Source organism: Sinohyriopsis cumingii, chromosome 7 (assembly GCF_028554795.1).
Source record: "Sinohyriopsis cumingii isolate HCF-2022 chromosome 7, ASM2855479v2, whole genome shotgun sequence".
NCBI lineage: Eukaryota > Metazoa > Mollusca > Bivalvia > Unionida > Unionidae > Sinohyriopsis > Sinohyriopsis cumingii.
In genome coordinates this window covers 72,552,679-72,571,439 of record NC_142967.1, presented here as the reverse complement: position 1 = coordinate 72,571,439, position 18,761 = coordinate 72,552,679, and positions in this window count along the sequence as shown.

Genomic DNA, 18,761 nt, shown 5'->3' with positions numbered 1-18,761 from the left:
GACGACGAAGACTTCTTCAGTCTAGTGAGGAGTGTATCCTTATTCGAACTTGGATTTTTGCCTGCTGATTCTGACCTGATCCCTGCTTCTTTGAATTTGGATCTAAAAATAAGGTCTCTGCGACCTGTTGTTTTGGGGTTTTTGGATGAGGCTTCTGCCGGAGTCAATCGAATACTTCGATGCCAGATATGATTCTAGTGGTCGACGAGGTCTGGCAGGAAATCCAAGTATCGGTGAGTATTATCACTGGTGAATTTCTTGTACATGCGATTTTTCAGAGATTTGTTAAACCGTTCGATGACAGAGGCTTTGAGGGGATTATGGATGCTGTACAAGGTGATGTTATTTTTTAAAGCCACTCTAAACGGTTTTGATATAAAATTCACTCATGATCTGACCAGAGTTTACTGGATTTTCGTGTACCTCCTATATTATTCAGCTCCTCCAATGTAGAAGTTTCCTTTTTGTTTTTAGAGAAGTGACCCAGACATATTTACTGAAGACATCGATGACGGTCATGATATAATGAAAACTACCATAGTACGCTCTATAATCTCTCATATCGACGAGATCTGCTGACCATATCTCGTCTACTTCTATGACTCTAAGTCGTAGAAAATGCTTGCGTGCGAGTTTATTCAATTCCTTTCCCAACAACTTTCCATGGCCGGATCTGTTTTTCACGCCAATACCGAGCTTAAGTTTAGTGACAATGATGCCACACACGAGAACTCGGTCAACACTTTCTCTCAGATTTTAGGCTTGAGTTCTTTTAAGTCCCGCAGCATGACCCGATGCTTCTTGAAGTTGTATCGATTTATATAACGCTACTTTATGCGCTGTATGGAGATATTGCACGACTTCATCGAGAGTAGATAAACCAAACGAATCGAAATACCCCAAATTGTTCGAATGAGAATCATTCACGATGGCCACCCAGTACGTGCCCTATCCATCGTAATAATTTCGCACATTAATGGCGCAGCTCTCATCGGAGGTAATCTGCTCGGGACGTTGATCTTTAGAAAAAAACGCATCTTAAATGGGAAACTCTGGATCCAAAGAGCTGCTCAAGATCGAAATTAATTAAAACCTTTTTTCTCTCACGCCCTTGCTTCTCGTGCAGACATCTGGAGTCCTTTATCGAGGCCGAGAAATCTTGGCAGTAAGGATCCATCGATGCCCGCTAACAGAACGACGGTAACCGCTGAACGAGGCGACGATAACTCATTTTGCATACCGTTTCCCATAACCACTTTTTGAGTAGTTGCGGTGATGGCTCCCGTGACTGCGCCCTGTCCTAAGAATGCAAGGACGGGAGCAAATAACTTGGGAGCCATGGTCTTGATGAAGGATGGTGGTGGCAATGGAGCCTACGTCACGTCGTCGCTTGGACGACTTTTTTTTCTGGGAATTAATTGGAAAATAGAGTTGTCTATACAAAGATATTCATTTTTCAAACGAGGACGCCCAGCGTCATGAATCAGTCTGAGGTGATCAGCGTGTAACAGAGGAAATCATCCCCTCACATGGAACAACAGTCCATAGGAATTCAATGTCGACAGGCGAGTCTTTGAGACGTTCGGATTGTTTGGAAACTTTGAAGTGGAAGATGAGATACAAGTTCGCGAAATTGTCCAGTGAGATCTGCGTGCCCGTGTCTACGTCTTGATACTTTTACATGGCTTCCATCAGCATGTAAGAGAGAGAATAATTTCATGTGCCTGCGCAACCAGGTGAAAGGCGACGATGACGTGTCAGAGAAGTTTCCTGGATTGGTAGCGACTCTGCAAGAAGCGGTGGCTTGAGCGGCGAGAAATTTCTGTATGTAGATGTGGTGTTGTTCCAAATACAATTTCTTGGTGAATCGGGCCAACATCGATTCAACTTAGAGCATGTGCGTGATGGAGGGTGTGATTTTACACATCCACAACGATAACCACGTCATGGTAAATTGACCATCTGCAGGAGCGGTGGATCTGTACATGTAGTGAGTGTGCTAGTCCCTTTCCAGCATCAGCGTGTGCTTGACACCTCTGAAGATGGTACGGATATCTTGACAAACACCGAAGATACTGCTGTGAGGAAGCAACATGCAAATCTCGTGGCTAAACAGGTACACATCTTCGTCACGCGTCTCAATTTTTCGATGGGTGCCTGCATTGAGATTGGTGATGTTGGTGTCCTGATAATCCGCGTACTCCAACCCGGTGGTGGAGTCATCCACGGGAGTATCATCGTTGCGACGAAAATAATCGGGAAGGGGGTGAATCTCGAATACATGATTCTATGTTATAATAGTGTGATAAAAAATATCCATAATCGTTTTGAGCCATCCCCGGACATAATGGCTCCTACGGATAGGGCTCGTGTCAGCGTACTGGGTACTTATTACTTTAGCCATTTTTCGAAGAGTCTGTTGAGCATCCCTATACAGATCTTCAGTCAACGGAGCCACTGGAGAGGGCATGATTTTGCATGCTGTTGTTTTGTCTTATCGAAGTTTCCGAGGAAGAGGCTGCTCACGAAGCTGCGGATTCTGCTGCCTTGAGACCAATGGGTGCAGCTTCGGCGGCAGTGCCTAGAAGGGCTGCTTGTACGGAAGAAAACACCATGGATAAAAATCCATGTACGACTTTACGTCGATGTACGCGTGAAGGAATCATCGTTGCATTTTTTTTATCTGCCAACATTTTTGTTTTCCGCTTTGCGTCTACGACGTTTTGCGGCGTACGTGTTGATAATATATCATTCTTTCTTTGTTGTTATCGACGTCATTTCTGGATTGATTGGTTAACCACATGGTGATTTCCGAGATCGCCTACGTGTTCCTGTGAGATAGTGAATGGAACGATTAAGACGAATTTGCATGAGCGAGCCTGCAGACACATTAATCGAGGTAGAATAAATCACGTAGGAGGCTGATCATACCGAGGACAACGATCCCTGAGCAATCGAGAAGTGGATGAGGAGGCTATTGACATCGGTGATACTAACGGGTAGATCTAGTTCGTATTTTCCATTTTGAGTCAGAGAAGTCTCAGCGCTAAACCCCAGGAGAGATCCGATCGAGTGGGCGATGTCGAATCGCACAAGGCAGTTTCCCGATAGAACGATGCGAGTACGAAGCAATTTGGTTCGATTTTAATGTTGGCCAAGATGTATCCCTTCACAGTGAACAGTAGAGAGATTTCGTGGCGATGTCGGTGATGTTGCACAAACCGGGATAGATCTTGATCGTTTTTTTGTTGAAACGACGACGTACGATAACCGATTGTTGACGGTGATGTTAAACAAGCTGTTCCAGATTTCGGCGGAGATTAAAGCGATTTTGTACGACGACTGCTTGTGGAGTTCCAACAGAGGATTATACCTCACCTTGGACGTGACCGACTTCGAATCGAACAGCAGCGTAGTATCACTGAGAGCCATTCGGATAACGTTATTTTTAATATCAAGCCCTCGTACAAAACGCGATACTGATCAGAGGTGACTAGCTTTTGATCCAGAATTTGATCGAGGATTTCTACCATCTCGTTATCGATGTCCACGCCCACATTTACAGCTTGTTTGGAGGCGATCAGTAACTTGAGACGCAAGACGATGTCGGTTGGAGTGTGAAAGTAGTTGATGCTGCCTCAACGACGGAGTCTTCATCCTTCTACGGGAGTTGGATTAATGATAAATTATTCGTTGTTTTGATTCACGATACTTCAGTTCGTTTTTCCATGTCTCAAGTTCTTCTTGTTCCTCCTGTGTCACACGTTGTTGTTGGCTCTCCTTCCCTATCACGACTAAGAGGGTTCTGAGATTATCCCTCATTAAGTTCCGAGGATATTCTTTCGATATCTTCGTCATGTTATCCAGATACTCCTTACTCATGTGTGCTAGTCTTTCCTTGATCACGGTCTTGAAAAGTGTTACTTCCATTGTCGTTAGCTCGATGTGTCCACTTATTTTTAAAAAAAGATTTAGCTATGAGTTCTCTTCTTCCTTTTCTGAGAGGTTTCCTGGCTGTGGCTCTTCTTGGAGTCTCTGCCGCCGCTTGTTCATTGGATCGAGAAACCTCTAATCCTGAGGCAATGAAAGGTGCATAGAAGTGCATAGAAGACGGAGGCTCGAGTTTCTCTGTGATACGCCTTTTTCTGAATTTATTCTCCTCTGGCAAGGATTTACTGTCTTCTCGGATGGTATTGACGAGACTCAACATGCCTTCTTTTAATCTTCGTTCTATTTGTGCCTCGACGAATTACCATAACTTTGGGTGACTTTTGTCATGACCTCACGTGCTCTTTTGAGAGTATAGTAATCATTCGTCATTTACTGGGTGGGTCTGATAAATTATTTAATGATGGGAAGATCGCCTTTCACAAATTGTTCGAGCCATTGTGGATCGGGTTTTTCAGTTCTTTCTCTAAACTTAATTATTTCTGCGAGAAGTTTATAGGCTTCGTTTTCCCGGACCGTCTCATGCTTGCGCATTTTTGCTTCTCTTCTTACAATGACTTTCTCTTGTTCTCGGTCTCCTGTTCCCAACTCTCTTCGCATCTCCGATAAACCTTTCATCGTGTTTTTTTCTTCTTGCCTGAGTTGTCGTAGTTTGGCTTTTTTTCTTTGGTCTTTTGTCTGAGTTCCGCCTCGGATTGTGTTATCATCGCGGAGACTCCAGCTTCGGAAGCCACCCTGACTAACCCCCCAGCAAGTCTTGCTGTTGTTGATGAGTCGTTTTGAGCGTGTCTAACAACTGACTGCATAACACTGTACGTCGTTTTGGCTACGTCGAATTTGGTCAGATAGGCCTTGAACAATTCTCCAACTAGGTAAGTTGACCTACTTTCTCTACGAGCACGCGCCGACGTAAAGCCGCCCGTTGGTTGACACACTTCTAGAGGTCATCCTCTCGTTAACGACGCGGTGGAAACAACAGAGTCATTCCTATACTAATCAGACAAATAAAATTCGTCAAAGCCTTTTCGTAACTTTCCGGGATAGTGTCCGCACGAGCTTGTACGGACTTTCTTCGGCAGAGGTGGGGTCTTCTCAATCCGTGAGAGCCTGCTAGCTCGAGGTATCGCTAGCTGGTAAAGACGATAAAACGGGGGGTGGGATGGGGGGTACAATCAGTGGCAATGTCGCAGTGACGGGCAAATTTTCAGTAGCAGTCATCGTGGACATGGTGGGCACTCCGTATACGACCCTCGGCCGCTTCGAAAATGCGTATGACCAGAAATATAGAGAGAATGTCAGACGAAGAGGTCTTTTTAACCGACTTGATCTTCCATCACCCTGAGACGTCCACGAAGCCATCGCGATGGTCTTACGACATCACGTGCCTGTGAAGATCGATTTGACTCTGACGAAAATACAAGGATCAGCGAGTAGACAGGCCTTAGTCAAGCGAGATCGATGAGCGAAGTTATCGCTGGACAGCGTCGTGAAGATATTCTACGACGAACATCTGATCATGCAGCAATGCATGTGATGTGATGTCTGAGTGAGAAAAAAAAACGCTGAAAAAGATCTTAAAATTATCTTAGTATAGAAAACCATGGAGGACGTAGAGATCATTCAGGGCGTGTCGGATTATACGCGGTATCTGACCAACGTCATCGTGGAAAGTCGGAAAGAGCTCCAGGAGGCTATCGTCAACGCGTTCCATTTCAGCATTGATATCATCTCTGATCTCATGCTCACTAAGATCCTGCGCATACGATGCTCACGGAGGCTCAGCAGAATAAAAACCCACGACAGTGGTACGCTCAACATCTCCTACGATAAAGAACTTCTTTGCAGGCACTGTATCTACTGCATGCCTCAAGAAGAACTCCTCCAGTTGCTGTACAGATCAGTAGAATAGCACGTGATTATTTAAATATATATATTTTGCTATCCGTCGGGTCTAAAGCATTTTCGAGACAATATAAAGCCCTCACGAGAAAAACCGTTTAGACGACCGAACTTCTTCGGCTTGAGCATGACATTCTCAGTCGATTACATTGAGCTGATATTGAGAAAAAAAACCTACTCAAAAAGGATCCAAAAGCCCTTCAACGACAACACGGACACATCACGAATCTTCCACCCACTAGGCGCGTTAAAAAAGCGTACGATGGTGCTGACAAACGATTCATTTACGATCATTCTCATATCATTCAGTACGGGGTGGACACAATACTTCTGCAGCGCATTCTACACCCTACTGCCCAAGTAGAACTGCGTACCCAAACAGCCATCAAATTGGGAGTAGCTCTCAACGCTCATCTGGCCAAGGAACACAAGATCATCGACGTGTGGATCAGAGCCAAATCTCACATGGTCTATCATAGTGATGATTTCAGTTACATCGTTGATATCGCATGGTCGTTTATCCAACGCCGCCTCGAAGATTATCAAGAGTAAGGATAGGCCTGGATCTGTGCTAGAGTCAATTATATCTCGTTTCGATCTTCTAAATTCACATCGTTGCGTGGACGTAAATACGTAAAAATAACCAAATCCATCGTGGCTACCAAAGCCTGTATCAGTGCGAAATACAACGATGATTTCTGCCTCGTATGGGCTATCCTATTCGTGCTACATCCTTCAGAGGACAATGCCGATCGCGACTCCAAGTGCAAGCCCTATTTTGATAGTCTTAAAACTACTGGTATCCTAAACTGGAATCTCTCAACGAGGGTCTCTCCCTCAACGTATTTGGACTCGATCACAATAAAGCGGGAAATAAACAGTTAGTCGTCTATCCCATGTTGATCTCCAAAACAGCCTCACAACACAGCCTCAGTTTACTGTATTAAGGAAACCATTTCGTGTAAATCAAAGACTTCAGCCTGTTATGTCGATCTCAGTACAGACATCATAAGAATTATGGGTATTTCTGCTATCGCTGCTTACAACGCTTTCCTCAGTTCCAATGACTACAGGATCAGGTCACGTATGGATATTGCCAAGACCTACAAACCGTACAGATGTCGCGCGAAGAAGCACTACGGTTCGAAAATCCCTATAAATAATACTCGCAGACGTTTCACATCGTCTTTGACTCAGAATCCATCCTTTAAAAAGTACAAGGACCTTCTCCTGATCCAAACCATTCTTTTACTCAAGTAGAACACAAACATATTCCCTGCGCTATTGGCTATAAAACCTGCTGTTCCGAAGATGAGCATTTGTCCTCATCTATCGACGACATAGCGGTGAAGATTGCATCCCATGGTTCTTTAAGCAACTCGTCGAGGAATGAAAACGCATCCAAGCGCTACAAAAAAAATCCAGCCAAAATGATTTCACTCACACCATTACCACTGCGACAACACAACGTAGCGCAGCAATGTCACATCTGTGAAGAGTACTTTCAACCTCATGACAAAAGGTCAGAGACCATGTCATGTCACTGGACGTTATCGAGGAGCCACTCATGACCACTGCAATCTACGCTTCAAAGGTCCAGACCTACTTCCAGTCATCGCGCATAATCTACGAGGATACGATGAACATTTTATCGCAGCAGCCGTCAGTGATCCACGTTTTAATCCCCTTCTCGCTGAAGTAGGATCTCACATCAAGTGCATTCCCACAATTTTGAAAAATACATGTCATTCTCGATTGGACCTTTCCGATTCATCAATTAGTTTCATTTCATGTCGACGTCGCTGGAAGAACTCGTCCAACATTGACCTTGGTTTACTCATCTGGAAAAAGAATTTGGTGAACACGCGGACCTGTTCAAACAAAACGGACTTTATCCCTACGAATATGTCTAAGGGTGGTCAAGATTCGACGACACTTCGTTGCCATAATAGACCAAAGCTAGACCTCAAAAAATAAAACTTCATTTTAGTTCTCGATTTATACATTTTAATTTGATTTACACCCAGAGGTGCCTAACCCTGTCAACTTGCCTGCGTTTCAAACTAAACAGGAATTTCTTCAGTAACACGACCGCCATATTTGCTCCCAAGGGCGAATCAATATTTAAAGTAACATATATGCTGTAGTTCCCCGTTTTCAATAAGCTCTGACTACTTCCGTGAATTTCCGAAACGTTGTGAGTTGCAACTCTTTGAACAAAAGATAGTTAAATCTTTTTCTTCTATTTTTTAAAAATGGAGATATTAAAAGTAGACAGTGCTGATACTGAATGCAGATGACACATTTTATACTGAAAATGGAATATTCTAGATACTGGAATTAGACCGCGATTATTCTCCATGGTTGTAAATCGTACATCAACAGCTTCGGTTTGGTTTCAAATGCGAGCAAGATGATAATATTACGGCGACAAACAGGCTTAGAAATTATAAACTGAAGAATGGAGTTACCAAGTATTGTAAAATGTTGTACCCCTGATGCCTTTCATTTTTAAAATCGGGGGAGGGTGGGTGGGGTAAAAACACACGGGAAGGTAAGCGAATACCGTCGATACTTTTGACGCACAATGTTGTTGTTATTATTGCTGCATGTATGTTTAATTCAATGTTCGTACAGTTCTACTGATGTGAACGAATTTGCCCGAAATGATATTTTCCTTGTCAGATTTTGTTATTTTTATACGTGCACGGAAATACTTAATTTTCCATGTGTTTTAAACATTATTGAATTTATTTTCGGGACAAAAAGAAACATTATAAACAAAATGTGATATTAGATGCTGCGATAAAGCAATAAACAAATAAATATCTTCCCAAACAGAACTGGAGGAAATCATATTTCTGTAATAAAAGTGGTTGCAGCTGAACAGTTGAAAGGTATAGCAACTGTACAATCTGCAATGAATTTTTTTATGGACAAAATATTTTCCATGTTAACTTTTAACACATCTATACAATTTTATGTTCAAGACCTTTTTGAAATTAGCCAATATAAATTGCCGTGGGATGAGGTTTTTTTCCACCACATCAGTGACATAAATCCTGAGCACGCTACAGAATTTGACGATATATTTGCTTTCGTGGACCAGTAGACCCCGTGTTAAACAAAACACTCTGCCTTCAGTATTATTTTCACCAGAACCTTCATTCAATGAATAGTAGTAATTAAAATTAAATCACATTTTAAAGGTAGGATGTTGTTTTGTAAGACGGAATGAGATTCAAAAGACACTATGAGCAACTATGGAACAGTCCACTCCCCAGCCAGCGTTACAAATGATCCAATAGAACATTTTTACATTAGAATTTGGGTATTTATAGGGTCCTAAATGTTAAATATCTCGATTGGTTTAATACTGTGGGTCAACATGAAGATCGATCGAAATGCAACATTGGATGTCATTTTCGAGATCTATGGGAATTTAACATTGAGGATCACTCTGGAGATATATGAGGATATAACATGTGGGTGACTATTGATTTCCATAGGAATTTAATATGAGGGACAGCGTGTACAGGACGGTACCAACTGTGGACATGGTTGATGTAATGCTTTACTCTCGAATCACTGCCTAGTGGTTACATGCATATATCAAAGATTTCTTTTTTTTACCCATTGCATGTACCTCAGATTATGTTTCTGGTGTAGCTAAATTTCCATAAAATGTCATCATCATCATCATCATCATCATCATCAGTATCATCATCATCATCATCCTGTTGCTTCGGTTCCAATAGAACATAGGGCCTTCACTGCAGTTCTCCATTTGTCACTGTCTTGAACCATCTGGTTTGCCTCCATCGAGGGTATACGGCTGTTCTTAGATTCCATGTCCAGGTTTCTTTGCCAAGACATGGCTGGTCGTTATCTTCTGCGTTTGCTTGAGTGTTCAAATCCAGGGCATAGGGAGCGATATTGGGCCGATCTCTCACTAAGGTATGTCCAATCCATCTCTACTTGCTTTCATTAATGATATCGGATATGGGTTTCTGTTTTATCCTCAGCCATAACTCCTGGTCGGGGATTCAGTCTGGCAATCTGACGCACAGGATCTGTCGGAGACAATTATTGCCAAATGCGTAACTTATTTGCCAAGTTATGTGTGTCTCCACGTCTCTTCCCCAAAGAGCAGAACTGATTTGACGTAGGAATTCAACAATTTACGCTCCTTTCAGGTAGATGTTATCATTGCTCCAGACTAGGATGAAAGTGGTATAATCATGGCGTGCCTTAGCAATCCTGGCCATCACGTATTAATCCGTTCCTCTTGACTTTTTCACAGTTCTGAACAATGTATGTGAAATTATCAACGTCCTCAATGGCTTGTCCCTCAAAGAGACTATGCACATCCTGCTTTTATTGACTCACAGGAATTTTGACTGTCTTGTCGGTATTGATCTACAGGCCGGTAGTTCGGCCTATGGTATGTAGGCCCTCTGCCCTCAATTGCATGTTCTGGAGTTGTGCAACAGCAGTCCAATATCATATGCAAAGTCCAGGTTTGGGGTCAGTAGAGAAAAGAGCTGAATACTTTTCCAATGCTAGCAGCCACTAAGACAGTAGTGAGCAAATTACGGCCCAGCATGGTTTTATTAGTTAATTTACAACAAAGAGTGTTGGTTTAAAATCACTAATCAGGCCCGGGGCCTGGATGAGGTTGCCCATGCTTGCACTAAGTTTGCCTTTCTTGGGAATCTTCACAACGTAGCACGTTCTCCACTCTTCGTCAACTCTTCCTTGTCTCTTTTACCTGTAGAAGGTTAATCAAAGTGTCTGCTGTAACTGTAGCATCTATTTTAAATACTTTTGGTGGGTTGTTGTCGCCAGGGGCTTTACCACTCTTGACTTTTCCTGATTCCTTATACGACCTCTTCCTTCCTAGTGGTTTCTTCTTTGTTGACGTCCAGATCCTCTCCCTCTTCTATGATGGGTGGGTTTTTCACAAGTGTGCCCATGAGCAAGGCACTGAAATGTTCCTTCCACCAGTTGCGCTGTTCTGCTGGTTTGCTCAGGATGTTCCCATTCCAGGTGCGTACAGACTTGCTAGTGAGTAGAATATGGGGACGATTGGGAGACAATGGGACTTCAACAATAAAAAGTCGAAATGCACTTGATGGACAATGGGTATTTCCATATGAATGGCACTTGGGGGACAATGGGAATTTAACATGGATATCGTCAAGCACCTGATACTAGGGAACATAACAACAGTTGTACAAGTGGCTGATCTCAAAAGAGTTAATATGGAATAAAGGTCAGTGTGAATTTGACATGGGAATGGCATTTGGGGGACAACGGTAATTTAACATTGGTGACGTCAAGGCACTGGGCACTAAGGAATAAATGACAACATGTGTTGCAAGTGGCTGATCTCAATCGGCCGGAGACTTAGTAACAGTGTTCGAGTTGACCTCAATACGCATTACTGTAGGTAGGTATGTGAAATGTTTTTATAGGAACAAACAAAACATAGACATACACAATACAAATTGATAGCGACAAGATTTACAGCGACAAGGAGAATGAAACAGGGCTGATGTCATGGGACTTTATAGCGACAAGGAGAATGGAACAGGATTGACATCATGTGACTTTATAGAGACAAGGGAAATGGAACATGGGTGACGTGATGGGGTTTATTAGGGACAAATCGGTTTGTATAGGGACAACATCAACAAAACAGACATACACAAGCAAGCAAACAAATACATATACAAGACAAAAACAAAAATGGGGGGCGGTAACAGTGAAAGAGTATATCTTCTATAGGAAAGTTAGAAATTGAAAAACGCTAGCATCTATCTATAGCTACAACTTGTTAAAATTCTTATTTGAAAACTTAGTATCTATTTATAGCTACACCTTACGGAAATTCCAATGGAAAAACCTAAATATATATTTATAGGCTGAAAATTTCTAGCTTCAATGACGTCACTGTACTGAATATTAGGGGTAAAATGGCAACGGTGTTGCAAGTGGCTGACCTCAGTGTTCGAGTTGACCTCAATGAATGAATACTCTGAGACACAAACCAGATATTGGGACCTGCTGGGTGAGAAATCTACTCAAAAGAAACTTTTGTAATCAAAATGAAACGGTTCCGGTGATAAACTATAAGAAATTAAGAGGCAACATCGTTTTCAATCGTCACACACACACACACACACACACACGCACGCACGCACGCACTCACGCACGCACGCACACACACACAGAGGAGTTGAAGTGTTAGCTCAAATCCATTTCGAATACATGACAGAGTCTGAATCAATGTCCTAAATTTCTGTCACAAAACCAAGAGAGTCCTGATTGAGCCGAAACGAAATTCTTTCAGCCCCTAAAATTATTGTTGCATTAGAGATATGCAAAAACTCCCTTTCAGAAAATTTGAAAAGGAAGGCTTACACGTACACGCTGAAATGTATAGAGTTCAAGCAGTGTGTAAAACGATTACACTTTTCCAAGGAGAAAGCGACAATAGCGATCCGTGTCACACAATACTTTTCCAAATGCGTTGGTAGAAGTTCATGCAAGCGATCTTAAAGATGATATAATTGTTTCATATCCCACACCATCTGCATCCACTACAGAGAGAGAGAGAGAGAGAGAGAGAGAGAGAGAGAGAGAGAGAGAGAGAGACTGAGAGGTTGAGAGAGAAAATAAAAACGGTGGTAAATCTGATAGGATGACAGAACAAACAAGACCAGCGAAGAAATAAATTCGTGTGGCACCTCTTGAAGATTATTTTTTACAATCTAGTCGCCCAAAGTGACTTCTAGAAAATTTGAGAACGGTGATATTCACCTACACGGAGAAATTAAACGGTTTAAGTCAATGGTTACTATGTCTTTGCATGTAATGTTCATATTAAATTTTGGTACAACCAAAAGCTAACACACATACACACACGCGCACTCTCGCCCGACCGCACGCTTGCTCGCACACACGTTTTACTGCATTGGGTGACAGTAGAACTAGGACTAGTGGTTTGAGAGATGGACAGACATAATTAAAGTTAAGCTGCAAAGAGAAAGAAAGATTGGATAAAGACGGAAACGCAGGACACCATTTTTTGGTTCTGTTATTTTTTTAAGATATTATAGAACAAAGATAATTAAGACAAGTATATTTTCTATGTGAGAAATGTTCATAGACAATTGTTTTCATTATTCCATAACATTTGTTGTATATCCCAAATTTAACAGATGTCATGTTTGGCAACACATGCTACAAACAATGTGGCAAAGTTTCCAACAAAACTACAGACATGACCAAAACAAAGTCTGGTTCTACTGCACCCTTAAGCAACGGAGATAAACAACAGGACAAATATTGTTATATTTTTTTAAATGCACGTTTTGGTTTTAGAATGACAGTTTACTATTGGCAGGGTCATAGAGTGCATTGACACTTAAGTTATTCATTGGAATTACAATGAGCTCATTGACGTTTTGGACTAAAACACTACGATGGGATTAGTGAGAAATCATTCAAAGACATTCTGGATTATATCATTGTGTTACATAAGAACATCCGAGACTGTCGGTATTGGTTTGAAACAGTCAGTACTTTTGGACTTGTCATAGAACAGTTGGATTTTAATCACAATACTGTAAGTGTCTTTTGAATTTTCACTTGGTATTCTACGGAAATAAATCATTTGTTTATTCTACTAAACGTGTTGGCTTTGCTTCTCTCTGTTACAAAGCTGAAGACCATAGAGTTATAAACATGTATATTTAATACATAGCGTGTGCTTAACTTTTGTCATTGATTGTATGTTGTAAATATGAGGTTTATATAGCTACCGGTTATCCATTATTGTAAGTTGTAAATAAATTGTTTACGTAAACTTTCAGTCGAAGGCCATTCTTGTTACAGTTCGACTAGGTTTTTTCTGTTGGAGTGCTTCATATTCTTTTACGACGTATGTCAAGTGAAAATTCATACAAATAGTCCTTTGATACGCAAAGGACTAGATTGAATAAGGACAATTTTCTGCCCCCTCTCCAACCGTCCTTATATGATGCATACTGTACACATGCGGTGGTTAACATTTATTTCTGACATCAATTTTGCATTCACGCGTCCGTTGCCATGGTTACAGGGTGTCAAACCACTATAAAAAAAGACACGAAAAATAGTAATCTTTTCCATTTACTTCTCATATATAATGCTTCTCCATGAGCTTATTCACTCAGTTTCAAATTTGCAATATGCATTTTTGTTGTTTATGGGGTTATAAAGCTCTATACATTAAGTTTAGTTTCTAAAACTATTCCAAAATGGTCCATCATAGAAAAAAAATAGAATATCGAACTTATACGTCAACTGAAAACTGTTTCTAAAATACGTTGACATTAATAAGAAAGAAAACGCTATTGGCTCAGCACTTTTAATGAACGTCTGAAAAATGTGAAATATGTTTTAGAAGTAATGACATTGGAGAATACGGGTAAGTAACCGACTAGAAGTATTGTTCTCTCCAGACCTTCTGCGTCTATTTTTAAACCAGCGTGGGCATGCTGCATTACAATGAATGCATACAGTTGTCCTTGAAATAAGAGGATGTACACTTTTATAAAGAACATACACATATAACGAACAAATGGAAACAAAATAGTTTATTATTCGTTTTGTATATGCTATTTACCAGCACTTAGAGTCGGCAAAGATGGTGGTTTACATCGTTGCAAGATTCGGGGATTTATAGAATAAATGCAACTTTCAAAGAATTTTTGGGAACAAGTTTGCACATAAACGAGTCAAAGAAAATAGTTTTCTACCCTTTCATTGTTTAAAATAACTATATATGAATATAGTCTCTCTCTCTCTCTCTCTCTCTCTCTCTCTCTCTCTCTCTCTTATGCACATGTAGACCTATATTCAATTCTTTGTAGCAACTCAAAACTGGGGAATTCGATGCGAGCAATGAAAAAATTCAAAAACGTATATAAAAATGTTAACGAATAAAATAACGTTATATGAATATGTGTTCATATATACCATTAAAGTAAAGCTAGTCACATTATTACATTGACTATTGTAATTTGACAGCGGTTTCGAAGGCAAATTTTGTGCATAAATATTTTAAGTACTGTATACTGTACATGTAGGCCGACATGTTTATATGCATTCCTACGCAAAAATCATGCGAATATCTCGTCGTAAGGCTTTCGATATAACTGGAGGTTCAGGGAAGTGTTAAAATGAAAATCTATGCAAGCAAGTGACGACGAAGCATATTTTTGCTGGTTAGGGGGTAGGAATAATACTATTATCCTTTTCAATTAACAAACCATAAATCAATTCAGTTACTTTAGCTTCCATCCTAACTTTGGAAGCAAAATGTATAATTTATAATTTCAGTAATTGCTAGAAAAATCATTGATTTAGTAGGCAAATCAAAACTTATGTCAGTCCAAAACCAGTTTGTGTTGATTTGGAGGAGTGATTAGGAAAATGTGATAAAACATTAAGTCTTAATATTTTTTAGCACAAACAAAGATGTATAAAAAAATATGTATACTATATAACTATGGAATAATAATCGCTTCACAGCACTGGTTTGACCACAATCTTTTTCGTATGCAAAGATATTTGGCCACTCTTCTATAGTTTCCTTTTGGATGATTACTATACCCATACAAATATTACATTTAGGAACATAAAAATCAAATGATTTGCAAATGATTGAGGCTTGTATAATTACTGGTTTTTGGCGTAGAAGTAATGTAAATAATATTTTCAATATTTAAAATATCACACTTTATTTATTAATCAATTCAGTTTCTTGGCTTCCATCGCGACTGTGTACGTGGCATGCACTGTTTGGAAATGGTTTCTAATTTCAGCAATTGTTAGTAACATCATTGATACAGTAAGCAAGTTTAAAATTTGTATATCAGTCCTAAAACGATTATTCACCGGAAAATGTGATAAAAATTCAGTATGAAAAAATTGAATATAAATATACTTGTATGAAAATTATAATATGTAACTACGGAAGTATAACCGCTTCACAACACGGGTTCCACTGCCGTTGATGAGACATGATTGACGACCCTTGTAATGTTCCATTTTAGATGAATAACATATTGGTAAAAAAAATGTTACCTTGCATGACGTAAAAATAAAATCATTTTCAAATTGTGCATTATTTTTTGTTGGTTTTGAAAACTGAGCAGTTACTAACTTTATTTCAAACCTGTAAATTGACAGCTGTTGATATTATAGATATTAATTCTTAAAAAGAGAAAAGATATAAAAAAGAAAGGAGAGGGAACTTCGGTTTCGAACTTGGTACGACAATTTGGTGCCATAAATGCTATACCGTTTGAGTATGTATATCATGCAGATGCTGTTTGTCCACTTAATGATTTATATTTCAAGAATTAATATTATTACTATACGAAGAAATACTCAGTTAACAAAATTTAATATAAAAAAATACGTAGGTTGTAAATGTTATTTCCAGCAGAAAATTGACAGATTCATTTAAAGATTACATGTACGGAATTGCACTGTAATATTGAATTAAACGTAGCAAACGGTATCGTGATGGAAGTGAAGAAAAAACACTGTTGTTAATGTATAAAATAAACAATACATATGTACTTACCCTATTATTTACAGCATCATTTTGCACAAAAAATGGCAACGTAAAAATACAATTCCATTTAATGTTTACATATAGTTCCAAATGCCCCTTAAGCGCCTCTTCAAAAAAATTTTGTTCCCAAGGCAATTTAGAAAGAATGGAGAAAGAGAGAAATGAATGGATAACGTTGTTTTTAAAATATCTGAATCGTTATTATTCCCTGATTTTTTAAAAATATAATAATGAAGGAAATAATATAGCGCCCTCTAGAAATGCAGATCTAATTGCTGACGCGTAGTGATACGTAGGCAGCTACCTTGCAACAGGGAAAATAACGACAATGATACATAGACAACAAAATTCAAGAATATTTTAATTTTTAGTGATTAGTGCGAACGTGAACACATAAGTTAATATGAGAACCCCCCAAAAATGTAATAAAAATTAATCAGTCACTGTAAATACCTTGTCTGATCAAGCCTGCGCTTAGATCTTATTTCTAGTTTCAAGTTGCCCAAATGTAGCATTTTCTCTTAAATTTCCCATACTAGACCGTGTTCAAAGGTCGTGTTTAGGCATTAAAAAAAAAAAAATTATATGCAGATTTAATGCAGAATAGGGTGATTTAGACATCGAATAATATAATGAGACACAGAGTTGTGATATTTACAAGTGTTTTCCCCCATAAAAACGGGGGCAAAAATGATCCTTATTCAATATAGTCCTTTATTCCTGTTCCATTAGTCTGTAGAAATCCATGGTAAGTTTGTAATTGTGTTGCTGACATCAGATATAATTCTAGAGGAAATTTAAGATATTCCTTGGAATAACTAAAGTGCTCACTGACGTTTGACTCATACATTACTTTGAATATTTGTGAACTCATTCAAAGACATCCTGGATTGCATCCTTGTGTTATATCAAGAAATTCAAGACTATTGGCATTCATTAGGAACATTTTATACTTTTGGATTTGTGATAGGACATTTAGAATTATTGCAAATTTAATTCACACCACTGTAAGTGTCTCCTTAACTTTCACTTTTATTGAAGGGAAATTAATAACTTATTTTTTTTTTTTTTACTTATGATGTTCGTTTCATTTCCTTCTGTTACATATTTAATACCTAGACAACACGGCTTTCTCTGCCTCACAAAGTCAGATATATTTACGATTTTGACTGATAGAAGAGTATGGAGCATTTAAAACTATTTTACTTTTTAGTACTTAATGCATTATGTTGCAACATAAATTCGTTACAATAAGCCCGTATAGAATAAAGTTAGTTGCAACAAAGCGTTCCTTTTAATCGTTGCATATTGTCATCTAACACTGTATAAGGCTAACATGTCGGTTCAACTTTGTCTGCCATGAAAATCAGGGCCGGCCTTGGGCCAATAGGGCCAAATCAGGCCACACGCTAACAGGGGCCCCGCGCGTTAGTAATTTTTAAAAATATATCTATAGAGAGAAAGTAACTTTAAAGCAATGGAAGAAAATGTTAACTTTATTATCATATAACACTTGTTTAAGAGTTTATTTCCAAATGCCATGCTCACAGGGGGCTCCGCGCGTTAGGAGCATGGGGGCCCAGCCAAAATGATATCGCCAAATCGGTCCAATAGGCCTAAGGCCGGCCCTTTATAAAGCAGTATTATAGTTATATCTGTATAAAATGTGTATAAATTAAACTCCAAAATGAATGTGAAGTTGGCTTTTAATGCGTAAAAACTTTGAAATTCTATTTACTCTTTTCCAAAATTCGAGTCAATGTTTTGCTGATTTCTATTTCTAATCTTTTCGTTTCCTCCCCTACAAAACCATTTAATATTGCTGACTTGTAAGCTCTCGTTAATCCCTTATATTCCCCCATTTCGTTGTTACATGTGTATATCTTTGCATGTGTAGCATTTTATAACTGAATCTACCTCGCACACCGTGAATCCCATATTACTGCACTATTGTATCTTTAATACTGATTCTGTCATCTATATGTGTCATTTGTTTCAATGGAGTACCGAGTAGAGTTAACTTTCTTAGAATCCAATAGATGGCGCATCAGATACCCGGTCCAACAAATAAAAAATAAGAATCTCCTGTCTTTGTATAAGTCACGTTGTGCTTACTGATACTATCTTTATTTCTCCATAACACGGTGTGTGGATTTAATTTTTTAAATTTGATTTTCATTGTATCTCTCATATTACTCTGAAAGTAACAACTTTTTATAAACTGTTAAAGTTTTTCATAATAATATATGTTTTGATCAAATTAATATATCCTTTCAATTTC